The 11,244-nt window shown below is 31.2% G+C and overlaps 1 long non-coding RNA gene across 1 annotated transcript; it reads left to right on the forward strand.

The window, feature by feature from the left end:
* Positions 1 to 9,261: 9,261 nt before the first annotated feature.
* Positions 9,262 to 11,244, forward strand: LOC111393936. Its single transcript, XR_002702522.1, has 2 exons — positions 9,262 to 9,595; positions 10,625 to 11,244. It is a non-coding gene; the product is annotated as an uncharacterized LOC111393936 (long non-coding RNA).

An 11,244-nucleotide genomic window follows, 5' to 3' on the forward strand; every position in this document is an offset into this window, starting at 1 on the left:
TCTGTTTTCTTTTTAGAGACAAATTTGATTGGGTAGTTTCAGATTTCCTGCCAAATCAAATACATCAAAGGAAAGAATCTAGAATCGGTATTCGTGTTTTTGGTGAAAATATTGAAAAATTGTAATGTTTGATTTTCGAAAAATATATAAAAAAACTTATTTTTAATTGATAATTTGGCTGGGTAATTTGATATTTTCTTGTTTGGAGTAGGAATTACATGAGTATTTAATTGATTGACAGATCTTATTAGTTTGATGTTTAACCTGAATATCAGCACTCGAAAGTGATACAGATATTTCGATAACTGTACGTCTTGTTCGTTATGAATACAAATGGAAGACTCTGCATTTTCTTATGTGTTTAATTGAAATGAAAAATATCACCTAGAAAAGAAAATATTTTCCATCTTTTGTGGAAAATAAAAATCACCTCTACTCAAGGAAAATATTTTCCTTAATAACAAGAAAAATTAGGCATATTTTCAAAAGTTGGGAAATGTTTTTCATGGAAAAAAATAGCAATCAAACACTTCAAGTGAAAATTTGGATGGAAAACTAATATTTTCCATGGAAAATAAATGTAATCAAACACACCTTTAATGTTTGTTTCATTTCTTCGTAGTCTTGTCCTGAATTGAATTTAAACTTGCATGTATAGTGGTGTTTTTTATATGCCTGAAAGCGATAGTTATGACTAGCGTCGTTCTATCTTCGTTCAGGGGAAAAAATTACCCGTTCGAGTGATAAGTTATAACAATAATTTCCCAATTTCATGTTAAGAATAACTATGATTTGTTTGATGAGAAATAAAAAGGAATATCAAAAATTATAGTGGTTGCAGCTGAAACAACTGCTTTCGAAACAGCGGGAAGAAAATCAATCGACAACTAAAGTGAGTCAAAGTCGAAAAAAGGGGCCCCTTTACCATTTCTGTATAAATGGATTGAGCATCTCCTTTTTGCTTTGGAATTAGTCTGTGTGTGCAAAATAAATTCTTCACAGAGTACTCCCATGGGCCCCACCCCATATGTGTAAAAAATTGCAAAATATATCCACCCCACTGACCCCCTTGTGTGTGTTCTAGACAGGGTACACCAAAAATGATTCTTTGCTTTAAAGATAGCTTTATTGGTAGCACTCTTAAAAAAAAAAAAAGGTTGAACCCCAATTTTAAAGGTCCTTCATCGCTTCTGTTCTGGAGCATCGTGAGGGAGGTAAATCGCAGGTTATGCCTCCAAGGGTACAGGGTGGAAGGCTGCTTGTACACTTGCACTTACTTAAGAGCTAAGTCCATATTTCAGGATTCGAACTCTTGATGCAGCAGCCTCAAACAAAGCTGGATTTCTCCACCCTCTCCTTTTATCACTTGGAGATGTGCCCTGGGGGCATTGATAGCACTCTTATTTGTATGAAATCTGGTCATTGATTGAAAAATGTGTTGTTAAAATTGATGTATAAAAATTTGTCAATTCACATGATGTCAAAATTGATGTAAACTAAGTTGTACATGTAGCATGATTGTTTTGCTTCATTGGTATATGGATATTTTGTTATTTTATTTGCTTGGACATGTACGAAGTTAATTGTCGAAGTTCCGCGAGCAAGGTTTAAATAGTTGCTACCTAAGCTTTCTTTTTGGTGTGGTTTGTGGAAGTAGACTAGATAGCATTACAATTCGTTAGAAATGTAAATGAGCAAATGATAATTAGTTATCCCTAAGATGGTCACAGAGACATCTAGTACAGGGCTTTCTAATCTTGGTAAAGGATCTGTCATTTGGCCTGTATTAGAAAACTTGTAACATGTAGCATTTTCAATGAACTAGTGAAATTAAACTATTAGTTTGTGCATTTTACGTCAGCTTCTTCTAATTAAGTGCTAAATTGTAGTTTTGGGTATCGAGTGGGTTAGTTTGGGTATTTCATTATCCGAAATCACTCATTGCACTTCGGGTATTTTGTAAATGGACTGAGCTCCATTCACAGGAGCTCGATTCACGGGGCTGTACAGGCCCCCTCACTGTAAGGGGTCGGGTCCAACAGCAATTAAAAAAAAAGAGTGGGATTCGCCCCCACCTTCTCTATCATCTGGCAAGGGCCTGTGAACTAGGCCCTTGTAACTCCATCTTTTTCCTTCGTAAATAGACGAATTCGAGCTCACATAATTATTGGACCTGAACTCGAACAAACATCTCAACAATTTTTTGACTCTTTGATCGAATACCATCCAATATTTATGACATGCAATATCTAGCATAATAACATTCAATTCCTTTTATGAATTTGCGAGCAGCACGTCAAGTTGAGTTCATGGGGGTGACATCATGTAAAGTGCTATCAAGAGTAGCCACTAGCAAGAATGATATGATTTAATTGTACAAAAGAATGGTTTTAATTGATTAGGATATTTATTATTTGGATCTAGCAGACTCGCAGTTTGTTGAGCCTCGTGAACTTGTTACTTATTAGATCGGGTTATTGGATTGGAATGAATAAATTGTAAGAAATTAATAACTTATAAAAGGACAAATTCGATTTCAGGGTTAGGTATCCAAAATTTTATTCAAGAATCAAGAACTTTTTGATATTCAATCGATTTTCGATGCTCATTAATCTATCCCTACTAAATTGAGTACATATCTAAAGGGGTGTTTCATAGTCATTTTTATATAAAAATATATTTTAGAATAGTAAATTGATGTGAAATGTATGATTGAAAAATAAGGAAAAAATTTTTATTTACGTATAATATTATTTTAATAAAAAATGTCTGATTGAAAAAAAGATAGAAAAAATATATTTTGAAAAAAAATAGCCATCAAACGGGGCCTCAATTTAGAAAAAGGTAGGTATTTGCAGTTCCCATACTGAATTTCTGGTTTATGTTGTCTTTAATTCCATTGGGATTTTTGGTAGTCCTTCGATGCTGATTCAGGTATGTCCTCTCATTTGAAATAAACCTTGTAAGAATTGTCAACTAAAAAAAAAAAAAAGGAGTTCTTTTGGATTGTACTGTTGCCAGTTGTATTATGTACTAATTGCTACCATCTCATCATTAAATGCAGTGTATGATCAGTCTTTATCAAAATACCTGTTGTTACATGATTCTTCTATTTCAGGTCGACACACTTCACGTGTGGATGTATGTCTTAGCCATATCTTTAACCATCTAATGAGCGATGCAGTTGGCTCATATCAATATGTAATTAATGTAAATGTAGTTAGTTTTTCGTAGTGCTCATTTTCTACTAATTTTTTTATTATATCTTGGAAGACGGACATTCAACAAATTACAAGCACTAACAGTGAGAGGGGAATCTGTTTTAAAGATATTGTATTTACTCAAATCTTAGTTTTTGTTCCTATATCGGATTTACTTGTCAAATTTTTTTCCTGCATATATTATTTTTGTTTATTCTTATATATATGTTATATTCAGTAAAAAAATTCCCAATTTGCCTTTGGGATATTATGGTAAAGCAATAGTATCTCCAGCAGTAGTTTCAAAGGCAGAAACCCTATCTCCGGCATTTCGTTTTCTTTTACTCTTTCGTAATGGAAATATATCTACTTCAAATATTATGCTGAAAATTAGAAATCATGATTCTACCCAACCAAAAGCAATCAATTTAAAGAAAGAAAATTAAAAATCAAGAGCACGCAAAATTTATAAAGGTTCACCTCAATGTCAAATTACGTCATCTTCCACCGCTGTAGTAATTCACTATGATTGAAAACATGTTTACAAGAGAAAATATCAATCTTATCTCCTCCAACCTTTGGTTCTCTTATTTGATGATAACGTATAATGCTTAAGAATTGCTCCCTATTTATAAGATAAATAAGGGCAAAATTGAATTTTACAAGAACTCTTATTCCTTTACAGGATTTTACAAGAATACAAATTCCTAAACAATCCTTAACTAAAATTTTTGTCTGTGTGCTTCAAAATGGGTGTCGCCTGCCCCCTTCCAACCTCCACGCATGACCTTACCGCGAATGTCAATTTGAAACCAACTCTTTGGAGTGGCAATAATTAGAATCGGCAATAGTTAGGCTCTACAACTTAATATATTATCCGTTTTACACTCAACGCCTCCTTCATGTATTCGGTTAGAGATTTAGGCCAAATCTCCTACTTATATTTTTCCAAAATATCTTAGCCTTGTTGATGTCAAAAACTGTAAAGAAATTTCTTGACCAATTTAAAGGTAAAAATAAGTGTTTATTGCTAGTGATATTTATTATTATTATTATTATTATTATTATTATTATTATTATTATTATTATTATTATTATTATTATTATTATTATTATTATTATTATTATTATTATTATTATTATTATTATTATTTGTAATAAACTTTAATCCTGTACTCAATAATAATCGAGGAATGAATTAAAATAAAAATACTCAAAAAGTTTTAAAATGCTACAAACATGATTATTTACGACACTAGATCGACTTTATCGTATCATAATTAAATTACGACATTGGGTCTACTTTGTCGCATCATAATATCGGGATTCGAAATGTACTACGTTGGTTTTTAATAATATGATTTAATATTTTCTTAGTTGTGATATTTTTATTAATTATACTACATTTTTAAAATTTATTAACGGATTTAATAATTTCGTAAATGAAATGCAATTATTTATGTAGTGGTATATTAAATAAATAAATAATTTTTTCAACTGTATAAATTGTTAAGAATAAAAAAATTAAAAAAAATGATTAAATATTATTCATTTGGTGCAACTTTTGGTTTAATAGATTGAAAATGATTTTTAATTTATTGCAATATGATGCAAATTTTGAATACAGATGGTGCTAAAATTGAATAGAACTTTGTAATTATGGTCGGCTAACTATTCCTTCACTTTTTGGGTCGGCCAAATATTCCTTCACTTTTTTATTATTATTATGAGGTAGAAGTTAAATCGCCTTAGGTGTTGAATGATTTAAGCAAATTAGAGAATCTTATTTATAACACAATTGTTATTTATCTGATTATTTTTGTTTTTCAGTTCTTATGAGTGATAATACCTACATAATTCTTTTATTATGTTAAATATTATATATTTTCTAATATCTTTATAAAGTTACTAGCTAGCTGGGATGATAAGTTATAGTACAAGTAAGAACCATAGTTGTCATGATATATATTAAATTTTATATTTTGTTAATATTTTCATGATAGGTATATTTGTAACTCCCATGATAAATATAGATGATAAATAAAACTCTAGCCAACCGCTGCGATTTTCTAGAAAACGTATTGATAAAATTCACAAATTCTCTGTATTTGTGTTATAGCTAAAACGAAACATAAACTAGCTCATTATATGTGTCCTCAAACTAAATATATATTTATTTATTTATTTTGTAGTATATTGAGAGATGAGTAAGAGTCGTGTTAGCAATGTTAGTTTGTTGTGATCAATATTGTCATTCATTAGTAACAAATAAAGAAACTTGATGAAATGTAAATTTAAGTGTACAAGATCTAGCAACTTCACACTTGCATAAAAATTAAACATGGATTGACTTAATTATCCAAGCAATATAATTATACTTTGTGAAAGAAAATATCATTCATGAATCTAAGCATATAGCTATGAATAATTAAATATTTGGTCCAATTCTTTCTTGGCTTTATTGTTTTGGCATTTCCTTAGCATGAAAAGTCAAAAAGATGCAAATAAAATTCAAATGTGGTCCTCTCCTCCATTTATATTTTTTTTTGGCGCTTCTAAAATAGAGGTGACGAGGTGGTAGAGGGTTGGGATTGGCAATTGGATTCAATTATGCCTGTTGTACATTGCTCGATGACAGCTTGCATATGTGTAGAAATTATTGTCATTAATTGAAAAAAGCATTTTTAAAATTAAGTTTGTCAGCTCACATGACATCAAAGAAACTATCAAACTTAAGGTATATGTAGCATGATTGAATTGGATCTGGTTCGGTTGTAGGGGTGGAAAATAAGATGAGGAAATATAATTTTTATTTATTTATTTCTTTCTTTTAGAAAAAAGGTAGAGAGATTGGTTAAAAGTTATATTAAAGTCTTTTTTCTAGTAAACAATTTGATTTTGGATGGAAATCATCCAAAATTCCTTCTATCATACAAATTTTCAAAAGTTTGAACGCTATCTGCTACGATTTAAAGATTTTGATGTAATTTGCATTTTTTTCAAATGTTTGAAATATGTTCTGCAAATTTTCCTTGTATTAAATATGGTGACACAAATGTTGTTTATGGTCAAATTATTTCGAATGTGCCGACAATCTAATTGCATTCAAGTTTCTCAATTCTCATAATTTAATAATTAATATACACTTATAACTTAAAAAAATGAATAGAATATTAGATATTCTTGATTATGGTCAGCCAACGAATATTCCTTCACATGTTTTGGAAGTTAAATTGCAACATTTGTCGGGACCAATAATGTCACTCACTGCAGATTAAGAAATGGACATGCTTAAAATCAAAATGTACAATATCTAGCAGGCAATAGCAGAGAATATATTTGACCTTTTGCCTTTGACGAATTAAGTAAATATAATATTTATGTGAAGAATTTATTATTCTGATTCTTATTAATTAACATAGCTGGGATTATTTAAATATATTTTTCCTAATCTTTATTGGTATTTATTGCTTTGGAAAATAATATTAGTAGTGATAAAGATCCAAATGGATCGAATGCCAATATTTTGGACATCAGGAATATTCAATACATCTCAGTTGTAATTAAATTAAATGGATCATGCTACATGCACAAATTTCTTTTACAGAATAATCATGGCAAAACATCATTAGAAAATGAGATGTTGCTCTCAACTAGTGAAACTTTCCCTGTGCTTGGAGAATAATTCAAATTAAAGATATGTTCGATAGTGATTATGAAAATTGATATTTTTTTTTTATTACCGTTAGAGAGAAAAGTGATTCTAACTGTGAGTGAGGAAGTAAAAAATGACGGTTGAAATAATGAAAATAACGATCAAAAAATTGATTTTTTAAGGTGAAAAATTATTACAAAACGAGGGCTAAATATTTTGTTGTCACATTATGTTTCGAGATTGAGAGGTGGAGTCATGCGAATAACGTCAGTTTGTTATGATCAATACTATCATATATTAACAGCAAAACAAAAACTTGATTAAATTTAAACAAAATGTGCAAAGATCTAGCAACTTCACTCTTTCACAAAATGTAAACAAGGATTGACTTAATTAACCAGACAATATAATTAGGACTTTGCTACACTAACATATGGCGTGACATAGGCCATGACAGAATAGGGAAGGAAATTATTTTTTTATTTAAGCGGGATCAACAGCATTTGAGAGAGTGTCATCTCTTCAATAAAAATTTTTTAGTTACTCTAGCATTTTCCGTATAATTATGCTTGAGATTCTTCACTTATATAGATCTGAATAATTAATATTTGGTCCTACACTTTCTTGGCTTTTATTGTTTCGGCACATACTTTTGATATTCTTCGCATTAAAAGTCAAAAAGATGTAAATAATATTCAAAGGTGGCCCTCTCCTCCATTTATAATTTTTGGAGCTACTAAAATATCGTAATAATTACCATTTAATCACCTATCAGTCGAGATGGAAAAAGCTCGATCGCGACTAGGCATTTTCACTAGGTCGTAAAAAATTTTGTCGTAAAGTTTATTTTTTCTTGTACTACACCGAGAAAAAAGGAACATATACAACATAAAAAAATATTAATAAGAAAAAAGATCAACAAAAAGTCAGTCTTTGTTGATAAACATCGCTTTTCTTATGGGCATTTTGCTTTTTCTACAAACCAGTATTCGTCCTTTTAGAAAGAGGCAAAATACCAAGTAAAGGATCTTGCTTTCGATTTCGTCAAGAAGAAATGTACATTTTCTAAATGTATTTTGAAATGAAAAGTTATTTGACAGTATCTTTAGGGCATGTATGACAATGCTTTAAAAAAAATTTAAAATAAAATAAAACCGAATACGTTCTGAAATTAAGAATCTGCTTTTCTACGTATTTGAATAATTTTTTGAAAATCCTTTTTTGGGCAAGAAAATTTTTTAAACGAAGCCTGCCTAAAGTTGCTTTTTCAAAAAGCTTTTCTTGAAATAAAAAATAAAATAAAATCAAAAGTCCTACCTAACATGAACTTTTTTAAAAATGCTCGCGACCCTCTATGAGTTCTTTAATTTACCTATTGGGAATAGGATGCTATTTTTAGCCATTCTATACACTCAATAAAATAGAATGAAGAAATAGGATAATGACCCAATGCCAATTGTCAAAATAATGATTAGTCATTACTTGAACATGTCTAAAGATTTTAATTGAAAATAACTAGTGGATCACATTGACATCTTTTCGATGAAAACTCAAAAATAAGAGAACACGACACTTATTCGTTCACTAGGACAACAAAGTCATGCTTTATCGTTCATTGGGTCAAAAATATTGGTGACTTGTGATGCACTTTGATCGTGTAACTAAACATTTTTATTATTATTATTTTTAATCAAGTAGCTGAAATTTGAATCTTAAATAAGAATAAGTTATTGTGAAATCTTTTATGATTTGTGTATAAAAATTTAAAGAATGTCAATGTTGAGCATCTAATTTTATTTGAATTAATCGTTTAAAATGAATTGAGGTTTCATCATATCAAGGTCTAGTCGAAATTAACATTTAGTCCAAATTTAATAACTTCGAATAAAAATTGAGTAATATTATTCATCGTAAATGTCATTTTTCGATACATTAAAATGTGTCACGACTTCACTTAAAAATGAATCAGGAGTCAAATGCCACGTGATAAAATTACTCATCCCTCTCGACATTGTCCCATTGGAACGAGGAACAATGGAGCACGCGTCTCTTTTCCAAACCCTCACTGCCTATTTATTTTTAATTTCTTTTATCTTTTATAATTTATTTATTTATTATTATTATTATTTTTACCCTAACCTACTTCCATTTTTCCCCAACCAGCAAAGCACGTGTCTTTTTCCTGTAGCTCCACGCGAAAAGAGAAAAGGATCCATTCCCGAATGGCAAATCCCGTAATTAAATACAAATCCAAGACTACTTTTCACAGTATGCGTGCTGCCTCTTTTTCACCCTAACTTTCTCAACTATTATTGCGGCCTTATCTGATACTGACACGTGGCAACATCTCCTGCGTTTATTCCAACTATAAATATTCAACCAACCTAGCTTCCCTAAATCACCTCTCTCACATATTCACACGCCCATAAAATCTCAGTTTCTCTCTGTTTCTTTTTCTCAGATCTAATTCTATAGGTACCGTATAATACATAAATTTGTATATCTTTTTGTTGCAGTGGTCTCAGATTCGCTTGGTGCAGGTCGGGAACATTGTTCGCTTATTACGGCGTCGTTTTCACGTCGACGAGCGATCCGAAATTTGTGAATACAAATGTCTACCTTATGCTTGTAAATGATGTCGTTGTTTTTGGCGAAAATCATGTTCCTGCCTTGCATCAACTGAATCGGAGGCCGCGGTGAATGTTTATATGTGACACGCTTATTGGATTCCAATTGATCGGTAATTGATTTGCTCTGTGATAGGTCTGGATTTAATAATTAATTTGTCAACTGTGATGGTGTATAGCTGGATCTTGGTAAAATAATTAATGAGCATTTAATTTGAGTGATAAATCTGTTTTCTTTTTAGAGACAAATTTGATTTGGTAGTTTCAGATTTCCTGCCAAATCAAATACATCAAAGGAAAGAATCTAGAATCGGTATTCTTGTTTTTGGTGAAAATATTGAAAAATTTGGCTGGGTAATTTGATATTTTCTTGTTTGGAGTAGGAATTACATGAATATTTAATTGATTGACAGATCTTATTGGTTTGATGTTTAACCTGAATATCAGCACTTGAAAGTGATATAGATATTTCGACAACTGTACGTCTTGTTCGTTAAGAATACAAATGGAAGACCGTGCATTTTGCTTTTAATGTTTGTTTCATTTCTTCGTAGTCTTGTCCTGAATTGAATTTAAACTTGCATGTATAGTGGTGTTTTTGATATGCCTGAAAGCGATAGTTATGACTAGCGTCGTTCTATCTTCGTTCAGGGGAAAAAATTACCTGTTCGAGTGAAAAGTTATAACAATAATTTTCCAATTTCATGTTAAGAATAACTATGATTTGTTTGATGAGAAATAAAGAGGAATATAAAAAATTCTAGTGGTTGCAGCTGAAACAACTGCTTTCGAAACAGCGGGAAGAAAATCAATCGACAACTAAAGTGAGTCAAAGTCGAAAAAAGGGGCCCCTTTACCATTTCTGTATAAATGGATTGAGCATCTCCTTTTTGCTTTGGACTTAGTCTCTGCGCGCAAAATAAATTCTTCACAGAATACTCAAATGGGGCCCACCCTATATGTGTAAAAAATTGCATAATATATCCACGCCACTGACCCCTTTGTGAGTGTTCTAGACCGCGTACATCAAAAATGATTCTTTGCTTTAAAGACAGCTTTATTGATGGCACTCTATTTTGTTTTTTTTTTTGGATATCCAGGTATTATTGATAGCACTTTTTTTTTTTTTTTTGATAATCCAGGTGTCCCAGTTTAGCCGGACTAAATCCTGGACCTCTAGCCCCCGGCCCCTCAGTGACTAGTGAAGGTAAATCGCAGGTTGTGCCCTTGTTGGTTCCCAGGTTCCCACATGGTTTTTACTCTTTCTCCAAAGGGACCCTCCTCCATGGTTATTACATCACCAAACTGTTCCAACCCTTCCTCTGGTCATCGTTTGAAAAATGCATTGTTAAAATCGATGTATAAAAATTTGTCAACTCACATGACATCAAAATTGATGTAAACTAAGTTGTACATGTAGCATGATTGTTTTGCTTCATTGGTATGTGGATATTTTGTTCTTTTATTTGCTTGGACATGTACGAAATTAATTGTCGAAGTTCCGCGAGCAAGTTTCAAATAGTTGCTACCTAAGCTTTCTTTTTGGTGGGGCTTGTGGAACTAGACTAGATGGCATTACAATTCGTTAGAAATGTAAATGAGCAAATGATAATTAGTTATCCGTAAGATGGTCACAGAGACATCTAGTACAGGGCTCTCTAATCGTGGTAAAGGATCTGGCATTTGGCCTGTATTCGAAAACTTGTAACATATAGCATTTTCAATGAACTAGTGAAGTTAAACTATTAGTTTGTGCATTTTA

The sequence above is a fragment of the Olea europaea genome, chromosome 4 (assembly GCF_002742605.1).
Source record: "Olea europaea var. sylvestris chromosome 4, O_europaea_v1, whole genome shotgun sequence".
NCBI lineage: Eukaryota > Viridiplantae > Streptophyta > Magnoliopsida > Lamiales > Oleaceae > Olea > Olea europaea.